At 42.4% G+C, this 16,313-nt stretch overlaps 2 non-coding genes across 2 annotated transcripts; both read right to left on the bottom strand.

Annotated features, from left to right (window-relative positions):
- Positions 1-4,836: 4,836 nt before the first annotated feature.
- Trnas-gcu (transfer RNA serine (anticodon GCU)) lies at positions 4,837-4,918 on the bottom strand. Its single transcript has one exon. It is a non-coding gene; the product is annotated as a tRNA-Ser (tRNA).
- Positions 4,919-5,637: 719 nt separating this feature from the next.
- On the bottom strand, positions 5,638-5,719 carry Trnas-gcu (transfer RNA serine (anticodon GCU)). The gene has a single exon. It is a non-coding gene; the product is annotated as a tRNA-Ser (tRNA).
- Positions 5,720-16,313: the final 10,594 nt, after the last annotated feature.

The following is a 16,313-nucleotide window of genomic DNA, read 5'->3' on the forward strand; positions in this document are numbered from 1 at the left end:
ATTACATTTATCAGATAGAATCTCATGGTTTTAACCAATCGATAAAGATATTTCTATAAAAACTGTCTATTTCCAAATTTCTAGTATAACCAATAATGCACCTTCAAGGTATTGTGTTTTGACACTATTAGTCACACATCTCAATGTCACATAAGTTCTGTACATTAGCTTATAAATTTCAAACACTACTCTCTGAAGTAGAAAAAGCACACATCATAAATATACTGTAAAATCGTAAATAGTATCCTTAAGGTAACTACAATACATCATTGTCAACACAGCCTTCTTTTTTATATTAACCAATGCCCATTCTTTCAAATACAATTTTTAACATATTGCCGAACTTTTTCTTGTGATTCGAATAGCTTCTAATTTTGTGGAACTCACACAGCATGTATACCTTGAACTCTATGAGGCTATCGGATCCTAATTTGTTAAGGACGTAGTTAATAAAGTTTCCCAGCAACCAGTACACAGCGTTATTTTTTGCTTCTGGGAAATAGCGTGCTTCAGGCCTGTGTATCAATGACAGCGATACATACTCAGGGGATGTTCTTGTAATCAGAGCTATTTGCTCCCGGATCCACTTCCAACTATTCATGTGACCACTGCAAGTATATCTATGAATTACTGTGTCAACTAGATGGCATTGTTGACATAAATTTGTTTCACAGAGTCCGATTGCATGCAGTCTTTCATTGGTGCAAACTATGTTGTTAACCGTCTTGTACCATGACGTTTTTATATTAGACGTGAGCACATTAGAACTAATGTTCTTCCAAATCTCAGTGCACTCAATGTTTGGAAATTGTCGTTCTATTTTGTTCCTTCCTTCGCTTTTCTTTCGTTCCCGCATTATGGCTCTCGATGTTAAGTGTCGGGACTGCCTGAGTTCGGCACTGACATAACTAAACTCAACATAGAAAATCCTCACGTGCTGTAAGCGACTGTTGATATTCTGCACGTCAATGGGGGGAAGCAGGCTTGGAGGTTTAATGATCTCGAAAAGTTGGCTGGTTATGCTTTCTCGCGAGTCTCTTATTAAATTAACTTGCCTTTTGATAAAAAGAGCAGAGGCTTTATCCGTTATATCAGTTAATCCTAGTCCACCATTTTTAGGATCTAAAGTGGCTACTTTAGCAGGTACTCTGAACACTTCACCTCTCCACAAAAAGTTGGTGATTTTAGACATTATTCTCCTCGCTATCATTCTCGGTATTGAAAACAGCTGGGCAGTATAATAAGCCTTAGCAAGGATGCATGAGTTGATATACTGTGATCTTTGAACTTGGTTCATATAACGAGTTAAATTCTCTACAATGGCTCCTTGCACTTTATCTGCTGCAACTTTCCAATTTAAAGCCGTCATTTTCATAGGGCATGCTGTCAGGGTGATCCCAAGTGTTTTATGTTGTGGGACTAATTTTGCCCACTCGACGTTTATATTATCAAAACCTCTGAGATTTAACATCTTACTTTTTTTTCGTTTGTATTGGCTCCAGATGCTCTACAGTACGAATCAATCACTGTTGCTAGCGTGGTTACCTCATCATTGTTCCTTATAATGACCCCTATATCGTCAGCATAGGCTCTTATAACGGTTTTATTTCCTGATAATGTTAAGCCTTTTAATCTAGCATGGACATGGCGGAGGAAAGGTTCCAGCGAAATGGCGAAGAGCGACATGGACAGAGGACTTCCTTGAGGAACACCTCGTTGTATTTGCATCGGCCTGGATTGTTGACAATTCACCGCTATTTTAGCATTTATTCCAGTTGCTATATTCTTAATCAACTGTATGACCCTATCGTTGAAACCTATTTTCTTCAATGTCTGTAGAAGATATTCATGATTTACTACATCGAACGCTTTATAAAAATCTAAAAACAATAAATCACACTTTATGTTTGTTACCGAAGTTATAGCAATGATATCCCTGAATTCCGCTAGATTTTGAAAAATGGTTCTGCCTTGCGCACAGTCCTGATGTTGACTAATAATTTTATCTGTAAGGCATGAAATTCTCTTGTTTATTATTCTAGCTATTAATTTATAATCAGAATTCAGCAGTGAAATTGGACGAAAATTATTTAAATCTTTTTTTCCATTATTTTTGGGCACCAGAACAATTTTACTCTCCTTAAACTCAGCGGGAATCATTTTACCCTGAATAACCTCATTTACAATGTCCGTGATTTTCGCACCTACTATTGGCCAGTAACGGATGTAAAACTCTGCTGGCAGACCATCCGGTCCTGGGGATATTTTTGGTGGTGAGGCGCACAGAGTCTCATACACGTCTTCTTCACTGAGAACCTCTAGAAAATTTTCGTTGTCATCTTCTGTCAGCTGTGGGGCTAGGATGTCAAGGAATTCTTCCAAGGAAGCATCACTACTTTGATGTACAGAATATAGCTCGCAATAGTAGCGATAAATCTCGTTCATGATATCGTGCTGGGTTCTGAGAGTCGTACCGTGTTTTGTTCGAATTTCATCAATAAAAGTCCTTCTCCCGTTTTTCATATGCTTCACTAAATGATATAGGGAAGTAATTTCATCTTCTGACACCGAATTTGCCTTCGATTTTATTTTCAACCCTTCCATTTGACTTCTCTTGATATTAAGTAACTTGGCTTTGACTTTTTTGATGTCTGCTATCCGAAGTGAGGAACCTGCGGAGACTTGATCATATAGATCTCTTAAAACGGAACAGTAATACTCTATAGTGCATTTCATTTCCCTTGCGGTCTGGGCACTGTATTGAATAAGAACTTTCTTCAACTTTGGCTTTGCCATTTTAACCCACCAGTCAATAGCAGTGGCATATCTACTACTGGCTCGCAGGCATATTGCCCATGTTTCTTTAATCAGATCTTCTAAATCATGATTTACTAACAAGGAAGTGTTCAAATTCCACTGATTCTTGAATCGGTGAACCGGCTGTCTTGTTAGATTTATGCAAGCTAAGACACTTGAATGGTCTGAAAAGTACGTAGGAATGGTTTTTATACTTTTGTCACGGAAGTTTCAAGATTTTTAGAAATATATAGTCTATCAATCCTGCTACGTGATGTTGCCGTGACATAAGTGAACTCAACAGTGGAGGGGTATTTGATTTCCCATGTATCTTTTAATTCTAAACCAGTAACTAGTAGTTTTAGTTCACTTGAGAAATTAAAATTAGGTAACTGATCTTTTCGATTTAAAACACAATTAAAATCACCTCCTAGTAATAACTGTCTTGGCGATTTCCTTAACAAGTATATCAGGTCATCTTTGAAGAAACGTGCCCTGTCAGCTCGATGAGAACTTCCTGAACCCGTACAAGTTGATGATAGCCACATCATAGATATTTAGTCCTATTCCCCTTCCGGATTCCAGTCGTTCCACCTCGCTTACTGTAATCCCTTCCCTCACCAAAATAGCTGTTCCAGCACTTGTTTCGGGAGACACATTTATGTAACTGACAAAGCCGGGAATTACCAACTCCGAAACTAGAACTTCTTGTAATAGGGCAATATCAGTCGCGGATTCGTACAGAAATTCCTTAAGGGCCGATAATTTCAAACCGGTCGTGATTTTATTTATGTTTATAGTGGTGACAGAATAAGATTGCGTCATTGTGTTTTCACTATGTAGTTGTTTTGATGAACTAAATAGTTTCCTTTGGTTCAGGGTTCAGCTAAGCTTTAACAGTTTTCTCGGAAGGCTGAACATGGAATAACACTTCCATCTGTTTATTAGTTACTGTCCCGTTTTTTTCTGCTTCTGATGTTTTCTCTTGTAACGCAAGCAGAATGATTTCCTGGTAAACTTTCTGATTTTTCCTCCAGTGATTCGTGTACGACCGTTTCGGACTGAACATTCTTTGGGCTTGGGTCGCCCCTACCGGATTTTCCCTTCCCTTGGTTACGAGCTACATTCTCATTTGGTTGCGTCGGTATTTTACTTCGCGGCTTATCTGGAGCAGCAGCAGACGCTTTCGCAATTTCGGTTGCCGGCGCCTGCCCTGAGGTGTTGACCGTGATTTCAGTTTGGCCACCACTTCCTCGTTCTTTATGAATTTCACTCACTTTCTGATCGAGGGAAACAAATGGAGACTGCAGTTTTGCAACCTCTCCCTGAATTTGTTTATTATCAGATAGATTCTGATCTTTGCAATCGCCTACTGCACCTGTTGTTCTTGCAAATTAATGCTGTTTACACCCACTTCATTTTCTTATTGTATCGACATGCAGTGTCGTCTAATGCAAATGAGAAAGGAGCTGTGCATTCTTTTGCACGACTTACTGCAACGAAACGTACAGCTCGATACGCTACACTGATATTGATTGCAAGATTTTGACGTGCCCCCTAGCCCAAGATTGTCCTGATGTTTGCGATCGAGCTTGGTGTTTGGGCGGCCACTAGCGACGGATGTCTGCAAAGTCAAGTTTCTCCAGTAGGCCCTGCCAAATGGCTTCTGTAGATGGCGGCCTGACTTTAAACAACAAACTGTCGGAAGGCGACAGTTGTGCTACAGATGGATTATTAAAGGCACGATACGTTAAAATGACTGCGACAGATATGCACTTAAATATAAATAAGAACTCGTCGTTCGCAAAAACCAACATACTCTTTGCTGGAGCCGAAATTTGATTGGTTTATAGATCTCGAATTGATGTTTAATTCGAAGGGCATACGCTATGGAATGTTGTGCGCTTTCATCTGGTAGGCAGTTTTGTCTCTTATTTCATACACACGCTATCTGCCACGTACACGCGCCGATGTTACTACTGAGTGGCGTTTCGCACGGAGAAGGAGTGTACGCAAACGCGTGCTTTACGTAAAATTCTTCGACGAGGATGGGATTCGAACCCCCGCGTGCAGAGCACATTGGATTAGCAGTACAACGCCTTAACCACTCGGCCACCTCGTCTGCTGGAGCTACAGTTGTGTCTTTGGCGAGTGCTTGCGGAAGGAAGACATTTGTCGATTCGAAAACACATTCAAAACATGGTACTGGGCCGGTGTTAACGTCTAATGCCAAGCTGCAGTGCAGCCGATCAAGCTCCCACTGGCGAATCGTTTAATGACAGCATCCGTCCATGTCGATATGCGATCGGGTAAAATCACCGGCCCACTTATCTACTGCAGGAATAAGCATTGTATCGACATGCAGTGTCGTCTAATGCAAATGAGAAAGGTGCTGTGCATTCTTTTGCACGACTTACTGCAACGAAACGTACAGCTCGATAGGCTACACTGATATTGCTTGCAAGATTTTGACGTGCCCCCTAGCCCAAGATTGTCCTGCTGTTTGCGATGGAGCTTGGTGTTACAGATGGATTATTAAAGGCACGATACGTTAAAATGACTGCGACAGATATGCACTTAAATATAAATAAGAACTCGTCGTTGGCAAATACCAACATACTCTTTGCTGGAGCCGAAATTTGATTGGTTTATAGATCTCGAATTGATGTTTAATTCGGAGGGCATACTCTATGAAATGTTGTGCGCTTTCATCTGGTAGGCAGTTTTGTCTCTTATTTCATACACACGCTATCTGCCACGTACACGCGTCGATGTTACTACTGAGTGGCGTTTCGCACGGAGAAGGAGTGACCGCAAACGCGTGCTTTACGTAAAATTCTTCGACGAGGATGGGATTATAACCCACGCGTGCAGAGCACCTTGGATTAGCAGTCCAACGCCTTAACCTCTCGGCCACCTCGTCTGCTTGAGCTACAGATGCGTCTTTGGCGAGTGCTTGCGGAAAGAAGACATTTGTCGATTCGAAAACACATTCAAAACATGGGACTGGGCCGGTGTTAACGTCTAATGCCAAGCTGCAGTGCGGCCGACCAGGCTCCCACTGGCGAATCGTTTAATGACAGCATCCGTCCATGTCGATATGCGATCGGATAAAATCACCGGCCCACTTATCTACTGCAGGAATAAGCATTGTATCGACATGCAGTGTCGTCTAATGCAAATGAGAAAGGTGCTGTGCATTCTTTTGCACGACTTACTGCAACGAAACGTACAGCTCGATACGCTACACTTACATTGCTTGCAAAGTTTTGACGTCCCCCCTAGCCCAAGATTGTCCTGCTGTTTGCGATGGAGCTTGGTGTTTGGGCGGCCACTAGCGACGGATGTCTGCAAAGTCAAGTCTCTCCAGTAGGCCCTGCCAAATCGCTTCTGTAGATGGCGGCCTGACTTGAAACAACAAACTGTGCTACAGATGGATTATTAAAGGCACGAGACGTTAAAATGACTGCGACAGATATGCACTTAAATATAAATAAGAACTCGTCGTTCGCAAATACCAACATACTCTTTGCTGGAGCCGAAATTTGATTGGTTTGTAGATCTCGAATTGATGTTTAATTCAAAGGGCATACGCTATGGAATGTTGTGCGCTTTCATCTGGTAGGCAGTTTTGTCTCTTATTTCATACACACGCTATCTGCCACGTACATGCGTCGATGTTACTACTGAGTGGCGTTTCGCACGGAGAAGGAGTGACCACAAACGCGTGCTTTACGTAAAAGTCTTCGACGAGGATGGGATTGGAACCCACGCGTTTAGAGCACATTGGATTAGCAGTCCAACGCCTTAACCACATTTTTTTTTTTTTTTTTTTTAGGGCCTCCCTTCTCCCCTTACAGCCCTCCTTGCGCTCTCCATGAATGCCGCCCTTGGCGAGCTTCATCAGCTATAGTCAAAAGAAATCAAAGTCTCCAGATTCACTGGCGTCGTACAACAGTACGCAAAAAGAATACTGGTTCTTCCGGATTACAAGGAGTTCATTGCCTCGTCTTCTTTGTAATATAAGTGCAACGAAAAATAGAAATCTCTCTCAAAACCAAGGAAAAAAATGTCTCTTCCCTCAAAAACAAATAATTAGGAATAAGAAGGAAAAGAAAACTTCAGGTCCTCAAGCGCCATAGTCGAAATGATAACGAAAATATTCTTCAGTCTTGACTTGTACTTGGGAACTTCACCGTGGAAATGTTGACAGTAATTGCGGATTTACTTTAGAATCACCCAATTCCCTGTTTCTCAAACAGTATTTTTAACATATTCCCAAAATCCGTCTTAACGTGCGGGAGCTGGTTTCTTCGCCAATATGCTGTTTCCATATAAGCAATAAAGGCAGTAATATTGTCTTCTCCGTGGTTAGTTATGACGTAATTGACAAAATGTCCCAGCATCCACATAACAGTATTGTTTTTCGTTTTGGGGTAATACCGTGTATCAGGCCACAGGAGGATATCAGTTGTATAAAGACTTTCAGTGCTACGTGTAAGCAGCGCCAATCGTTTCCGCACCTAATGCCAGTTGAACTGATGCCCGCAGCAAGTAAACCTGTGCCTCAGAGTGTCTACTAATCCACATTTGAGGCAGTTGTCAGTAGCACTTAAGCCAATGCGGTTGAGTTTTTCGTTGGTTGGAATAAGATTGTGGACAACTTTATACCAGGCGGAAAGCACATCGGAGGAATGAATTTTTAGAGTAATATTGGTCCACACTGCCGTCCAGACGACTCTTGGGTAGTGTATTTCAATTGTATTTGGAGCTTCGTACTTCTGCCACTGAGCAATTAAGAATTCTGTCGTGAGACAAGGACCTGGGAAAACACTGTCACCTAAGTAACTCATTTCGAGGTAATAAACACCGACATGTTGCAATTGGAAGTTGAGTTTCCCGATGTCAATTGGCGGTTTCATACATTTAGGGCGAACAATGCGAAACAGCTTCGATGTGATAGTATGGGGCATCGTGGTAATTATCACAGTTGTTCGTTTTATATAGAGTGCTGTCGCCTTTCGACGGATATCATTGAGTTGCAGGCCCCCAGCTTGCACTGACTTAGACAGTGTGGTATAGGTTAACTTAAAAATATGACCGAGCCACACAAACCTGCTGGACAAACGCATGATCTTATGGGCTTGCATTTTGGGAAGAGGGAACACCTGAGCGACATAATAAGCTTTACAGAGTATGTATGTATTCATAATCCTGATCTTCTGGAGGATATTTGTCGATCGCCAGGCGTTTACCACTATAGCTCCCTGTATTCGATTGGCAGTAAGTTTCCAGTTTTTAGCTGCCATACGTAAGGGACACCTATCGATGATGATTCCCAGAGCAACATGTTGTTCGACGATCTGTGCCCACGGTATAGCAAGAGATTCGAAGCCCCGTAAGCTTAGAACCTTAAATTTACCCTCACTGAGTTTCGCTCCAGAAGCAGTGCTGTAAGTATCAATCTCAGCCCGCAATTGGGCCACTTCAGACTCATGACGTAGGATAACAGCAACATCATCGGCGTAAGCCCTCACAGTAAGATTGCTCCCTAAGACAGAAAGGCCAGTTAATGTGATACACAATCTCTTCAGAAATGGCTCGAGCGACAAAACAAAGATCGACATCGACAACGGACTGCCTTGCGGTACACCTCGTCGTATACTGACAGCTTGTGTCAGCTGACCGTTAACGGTGATCCTAGCAGTAATGCCTGTTATCATATTCCGAATGACTGCCACAGCTCGTTCGTCGAGTCCAATTCGTTGCAGGATACGTTCTAAATAGTGATGACTAACGCGGTCAAAAGCTTTGCAAAAGTCAAGAAAAAGGAAAGCACATTTGATGTTGGTTACGGCCGCTACTGAAATAACGTCTCTGTACTCCGCAACCGGAGTCATAATGGATCTCCCTGGAAGGCAAGACTGATGTGAATGAATAACTTTCCCAAGGATGGGGGTCATTCTGCTATTAATCGCTCGGGCAATCGTTTTATAATCAAAGTTCAATAATGTGATAGGACGGAGATTATCAACTCGCTTGTGACCAGTTCTCTTCGGGACTAAAACAATTCTACCCACCTTGAACTCGGCAGGAAGAGGACCACCACTCATGACTTCATTAACAATTTCAGTAAAAGTACCACCAAGGACATTCCAGAATTTGATATAAAATTCCTTGGGCAAACCATCAGGACCAGGCGATTTAAAGGAAGGCGACTTGGAGATCAAGGCTAAAACTTCCTCGGGAGTGAAATCCGATAAAAAGTCGACATTGTCAGCAGGAGTAATCGCCCTATCAAAAACATTGACCATTGCACTGACAGCAGGTTCATTGACAATCTCACTGGAATACGGTCGTTGGAAATGTTGGTGAATTTCACTAATAATGGCCGCTTGAGTAGAGAGTAATTCCCCATTATCTCTTTCCAAAACATCAATGAAAGCCCGGCGGCGGCGTGATAAATGCTTGAATAAATGGTACATAGATGTCATTTCGTCTGCTAAAACAGATTTAGGTTTGGATTTAACTTTCAGACCTTCCAATTGTTGACGCTTCAAGCTGACAAGTTTAGACTTGACACGTTGAATTGATGGAAAGTTAGTGTTGGACGCAGTGGATGAATCATACAGTTGTCGCAGCACAGTGTAGTAAAACTCAAAGGTCCTCTTGAAGGCGCGTGCTTTCTGAGCACTATAATAAATGAGACTTTTTCGAAGCTTTGGTTTCGCAACAGCGGTCCACCACATCGCTTTAGTCGGATAAAAAGTGATGGAACGCAAACAAGTTTCCCACACATGCCTGATAACGTCAAATAATTCAGCGACCGCCAGATGCGATATGTTTAACATCCACGGGGAACGAAATAATTTGGTAGGCTGTCGATTTAAGTGAACCGTTGCCGTAAAAGCGCAATGGTCGGTAAAACTAGCCGGGATTACGTCAACCGCTAGGAGTCTGTCACTGATACAGTCCGATAGATAAATTCTATCCAGACGGCTGCATGAAGTAACGGTGAAAAAAGTGAATTTAACTAAAGTAGGATACTTCAGTTCCCAAGCATCTTTCAGCTTAATATTCTTAACGAGCTCGTGCAGTTCTTTACAGTAGTTAAAATTAGGGGACTGATCGTTCCTACGTAGAACACAGTTGAAGTCACCTCCTATTATCAGGTTTTGAGGACTTCTCCTCAACAGATACGTAACATCCTCCTTATAGAAACGTGACCGTTCGAATTTGTTGCTGTTGCCTGACGGGGCATATAAGTTAACAAGGGTTACATCAAAAACTCTACAGCTCACTCCTCGACCGGAATCTAAAAACTCGATCTCCCCAACTGGAATACCTTCCCGTAATAAAAGTGCGGTACCTGTACTTTCCTCAGGAGCAACGTTTGATATGGTTTTAAAACCAGAGATGAAGAGATTCAAAACAGTAACTTCCTGCAACAACACAATATCAGCGTCAGATTCGTATAGAAACTGCTGTAGGGCCGCAATTTTGAGATCAGATCGAATCTTATTTACGTTCAGGGAGACGAATTTGTACGCTTGTGCCATTATTACAGTGAGGTACGTAAAGGGTCACTAAACAACACTGGTCGCATTACAATGTCATAGAAACTTCGGAATGGGCTGCATTGTCAGGAGGATCACGAACAGTCACTTGGGTGTCGTTGGGTTTGTTTTTCTTCCGTACTGCGTTGACGTTCGGTTGAACTTTGGTCCTACTACGTGCTCTGCTAGGGAACACATCGGCAGACGGAGGTGTGGGAGGGTCCTGAGTGACTTCGTAATCCATAACGGGATGTGACGCCTCAGCCATCTGATCTGCAGAAAGAACCAACTCAGAAGGGGGACAAGTTTGTTTGTTGTCACTAGCACGAACTTCGTGTTTGTTTGTAGACGGACGTTGACTTCCTTCAGTTTGTACACAAGTACTGCCTTCCTCGTTATGCTTATCGGAAGCACGCGCTTGTTGTGATTCGGCCTGTGGTGACGTCGCGACTTCAGGCGGCGTGCTCGGCTGTTGTGGTGCCAAAGCTGCCTGTACGTCACTCGGAATGACGTCAATAGCCGCAGCGTCGACAGCTGCGTGCGACGGTTCAGAAAAACTTGAGTCAGTAACCGTTACCGGCATCTCTTTTGGGACGTCGTGTTCTAATTCCTGGAGATCCTCGTCCGGACTATCATCATCACACGTTCTTCGCCGTTTGTGGCTCAGCAGCTGCACGTCAGATTTGGAAGCAGGCGTATCTGTAACCGGTTTTGAAGGAAAGGGTGGAAAGTCGGCAACAGGCAAACCAGGCTCCGGGGGCAATATTTCACTATCACTAGGGCGTTCGATGTCCGTGAGTGGTGCCTCCCTAACAAGATCGGCCAATGTCAATTTTTTACGCTGTTCCAAAGTACTTTTGAGAACAAATACACGTTTAGGGCAGTTCGTACGCAAGTGGCCAGTTTCATTACAAATAAAGCATGTGCCTGGTTGCGCACTGTACGTGACATGCACTTTATACCCACAAACAATAAGATGGGAGGGGATATCTTGCTTGACGTGCATTTCGACTGACCGGACGCCACTAAAACACTGTAACCGATGTTGGCTAGACCAACGTTCGTTACGGATTTGCTTGACCTCCCCATACTTCGTCAAAATCTCACGTAAATAACAGTTTTCAACTTCCGGCGGCAGGTTGTACACACGGACATTTTTGTATTCTACATCAGCATTGGATATGAGAACAGTACTCACCGAGGCGTCACGATGACGGAACTCAGCTCTGCTACCATGTTTTAACAGAATCCTCTCCAGTAACACAGGGTTTAACAACTTGACGAAGAAACAGTAGAGGTCGGTGTCGTAATAGGCAGTATGAACCTGGTCAGACGTAATACCAATGACATCCACTATGAAATCGTGAACTTCCACGGAACTCGGTTGAACATGACGTGTAGACTTGTCAAATTCGAAACACAGAGTACAGTTCCTTGGGAACAACCTGGACGACATATCCACTTATTAAACGGTCGAGACCGCTAACACAAAACGACACAAAACACTAAAGGCGAAGTGACGTGACGGAAGCACAAGACAGCAAATCTAGCAAACAACGTAAACAAAGAAAGTAGTCACGGCTTGCACACGCTATTGCGGAGCGAGGGCACAACACGTGCGACCTGCACGGCGTCGCAAGCGGAACTACCACTCGGCCACCTCGTCTGCTGGAGCTACAGTTGTGTCTTTGGCGAGTGCTTGCGGAAAGAAGACATTTGTCGATTCGAAAACACATTCAAAACATGGTACTTGGCCGGTGTTAACGTCTAATGCCAAGCTGCAGTGCAGCCGACCTAGCTCCCACTGGCGAATCGTTTAATGACAGCATCCGTCCATGTCGATATGCGATCGGGTAAAATCACCGGCCCACTTATCTACTGCAGGAATCAGCATTGTATCGACATGCAGTGTCGTCTAATGCAAATGAGAAAGGTGCTGTGCATTCTTTTGCACGACTTACTGCAACGAAACGTACAGCTCGATACGATACACTGATATTGCTTGCAAGGTTTTGAAGTGCCCCTAGCCCAAGATTGTCCTGCTGTTTGCGATGGAGCTTGGTGTTTGGGCGGCCACTAGCGACGGATGTCTGCAAAGTCAAGTCTCTCCAGTAGGCCCTGCCAAATCGCTTCTGTAGATGGCGGCCTGACTTTAAACAACAACTACAGATGGATTATTAAAGGCACGATACGTTAAAATGACTGCGACAGATATGCACTTAAATATAAATAAGAACTCGTTGTTCGCAAATACCAACATACTCTTTGCTGGGGCCGGAATTTGATTGGTTTATAGATCTCGAATTGATGTTTAATTCGAAGGGCATACGCTATGGAATGTTGTGTGCTTTCATCTGGTAGGCAGTTTTGTCTCTTATTTCATACACACGCTATCTGCCTCGTACACGCGTCGATGTTACTACTGAGTGGCGTTTCGCACGGAGAAGGAGTGACCGCAAACGCGTGCTTTACGTAAAATTCTTCGACGAGGATGGGATTCGAACCCACGCGTGCAGAGCACATTGGACTAGCAGCCCAACGCCTTAACCACTTTTTTTTTTTTTTATTTTTTTTATTTAGGGCCTCCCTTCTCCCCTCACAGCCCTTCCAAACGCTCACCTAGCTTTGCCTTCTTCGGCTAGCCTCTTTGCTTTTGTCGTTTTTATTATTATTATCATTGTTATTATGAGTCCATCATTCTACCAACTTTTTTTTTCCTTTTTTTTATTGTATGTACTTTTTTATGTTTTTGATGCCAAGTCCTCATTTTTCTTACTTTTTGCGAGTGCTCGGCCACTTTTTCTTGTTTTGTATTTTTTTGTTTTATTTTACTTTTTTATTTTATTTTTTTTTATTTCGGCTTCTTAATTTTTTTTCTGTAAGCTGGATGTCTAAATTACCTTAGCTAACAGAAATGAGAAATAAATGTTTCTTCTTAATATTAGTTAAAGGTAATGAATCTTCCTCTTGCTAATGGAAAGATAAGTATATTAAAATAAACTGATACGTGAAGTCTCTCATCTTCATAAGGAAAACATAAAATCTTGCAACCCCTTGAAGAACGTTTTTTTTTTTAGAACTTAAAACTTCTCCGTGTATGGCATAAGATAATTAAAAAAAAAAAAAAAAATACAATACATAAAACTTGATGTCTAATTTCTTCATGAGGATATAGTCCTGTGCGTCTTGCCACGGACTTGATTTCTTTTCTGCTGTGTCTCGTGAAAGAATCGAAGACATTCCGGTTCCAGGTATCTGTAATCGTGCAAGGCTGACATCTCTGAATTCCGTACCAATCTTAATCTGTCTGTTGTTCTCTGTTTAATTTTATTCCATGATTCTATTCAGGAAGCATGCGTAATTTTTTTTGTAGTCTTTTGTCCGCATGAGATGATGGTGCTGAGTCGTTAGATACACCCAATAATCTTCTTTGCTTTTATTTTATGCCTTCAAGATATAGTGCACAGTGTGCCCTTTTAGCCAGTTAACAGCATTTCTTTTCGTATCAGGGTATGGCACTGCGTCTGGAGTCAGAAAATCTGCGGCGGTGAAAACGGTTGGAGATGTTCTGTTAACGGTCGCTAATTTCTGCTTAACTATATGCCATATGTCTCTTACTCTTTCACACACGAATCGGTGTTCTTCAGTGTCAAGAAGGTTACATGACGCGCACAAGGGCGAATTTGTGAGATGTATAGCGTGTAATTTGGAATTAGTTGAAATTTTCCTGTTGACTGCATTATACCAAGTTGCTTTCACCTTAGAGGGTAAGTTCCGATCGTCGATATTTTTCCAAATTGCAGACCAATCGTTGTTGGGGTATTTTCTTTCAATAATATTTCCGTCCTTAGCTTCCATCAAATATGTATAGATGTCCTTTACTCTCTTCAACTGCTGTTCTGAGAGCCTCGAGGAGATATAACTGTACTCAACGAGAAAAGTTTTCAGGTGACAAAGACCAGCTGGTATATGCTTCACATCTATAGGCGGCTGCATGCTTGTTGGAGCAATTTCATTCAGCAAGTGGGCCGTTAAGCTGTCGGGCATCTGTTTCCATTGCTTGCACATTCGACACACATATAACGCTCGTGACCTGTAACTGACATCAACAAGGTTTAAACCTCCTTTCCTTGTTGGGAGTGTTAGTGTATTGAACTTCACTTTGAAAATGTTGCCTTGGCATACAAAGCTTCCTATCGCGGATAAAATTCTTCTGGCTGTTTCTAATGGCATCGGAAAAGCTTGGACAACATAGTTAAGTTTGGATGTTATATACACATTTACTAGTTTAATTTTCTGTATCTCGTCCAGTTGCCTCATACTGTTTCCTTGTACAGATGCTCGTATGCTTGCAAGAATTTTTTTATAATTGACGGCAATAGTGTGTTGGATGTTGCTCCTAAATTCAATACCCAAACATTTCAATGTGGATACTTCCGTCAATTGTCCCCGATTTTGCATGGATATTCCTCTGCCTAGGTTCATGATGCCTGACTTCCTTTTATTTAGTTTGGCGCCAGAAGCAAGTTCATATGTGTGTACAATCTGAAGAGCTTTCGCCACTTCATCTTCATTTATGACCAGGACGCCCACATCATCTGCGTAGGCGTTGCACACTATTTTCTTGCCGTGTATATGCAGTCCTTGCAGGTGATGCGTGAGTGTCGCGAGGAGAGGTTCTATTGCTATTGCGAAAAGGGCCATTGACATTGGGCAACCTTGACGTACGGATCCAGTCAATTCAATCTCTCTACTTAGTTGTCCGTTTATCATTATTCGTGCTACACTGTTTTTCAGAATTTGTTGAATAATCCTCACGAATCGTGGTGGGAATCCCATTACTTCCATGATACCAAGAAGATACTTATGATCGACCCTATCAAACGCCTTCTCGAAGTCTAATGACACTAAAGCACATTTTATTCGGCATACATTTGCGGTTGATATTATATCCCTATATTCGCATATATTCTGATAAATGTTTCTGTCTTTGCCTACACATGTTTGGTACGTGCCAGTTACAGAGTTAATAACCATTTTTATTCTTCTTGCTAATACGCGGGCCATAATTTTGTAATCACTGTTGAGTAATGTTACTGGGCGAAGGTTTTCAATCGCTTTGCTAAGTGAGTTTTTAGGAATTAGAACTATGATCCCTTCAGGAAATTCTTTGGGAGCGGCAACAGTGCCACTCATGATTTCGTTGTACATACATAGCAACTTGCTTTTCATTTGTGGCCAGAACACTTGGTAGAATTCCACGGGGATACCGTCAGGTCCTGGAGACTTATTTTTAGGACTCTGTGCTATTGCGTCTTTCAATTCGTCCTCTTCTATTTCGGCCATGAGATTTTCTACTTGATCTGTACTAATTCGTCCTGATACGTTTCTAACAAGATCACGCCGCGCCTCGTCGACGGTAGGTTTGGTGGACATCATATCTGAGATATATTTATGAACAGCGTTTTGAATTTCATGCTGTTTTGTGTGCCTGGTCCCATCAGGTAACGTAACTTCTGTCAGTATTTTTCTGTTTCCTCTCTTATTCTCACGCATTACATGGTACATAGCCGTTTCTTCCCCTTCTACAATGTTGTGTAGTCTCGCTCTGACTTTAAAACCTTCTGACTGTCGCCGCTTCAGCGCCAAAAGTTTTGCTTTGACTTTCTGAATCCGGCTAAAGTTCTCCATTAATCGTGTGTCCAAGGTGTACAGGTCTCTAAGGCAGCTAAAATAAAATTCAGTCGTCTTTTTAATCCAGAAACTTTTCTGTCGCGAGTAATCCATCAGCATTCTACTTATTTTAGGCTTCGCACATTGTAACCACCAAGCTATGGCAGAACTGTATCGCGGGAATCGTTTCTCGCATTCTTGCCACACATTAGTAAATGCTACGCGACATTCCTCATCTTGGAGATGTGTAATGTTGAGTTTCCATATGCCCCTCGCTCGGTAAGTCTC

This window comes from Schistocerca serialis, chromosome 2 (assembly GCF_023864345.2).
Source record: "Schistocerca serialis cubense isolate TAMUIC-IGC-003099 chromosome 2, iqSchSeri2.2, whole genome shotgun sequence".
Lineage (NCBI taxonomy): Eukaryota > Metazoa > Arthropoda > Insecta > Orthoptera > Acrididae > Schistocerca > Schistocerca serialis.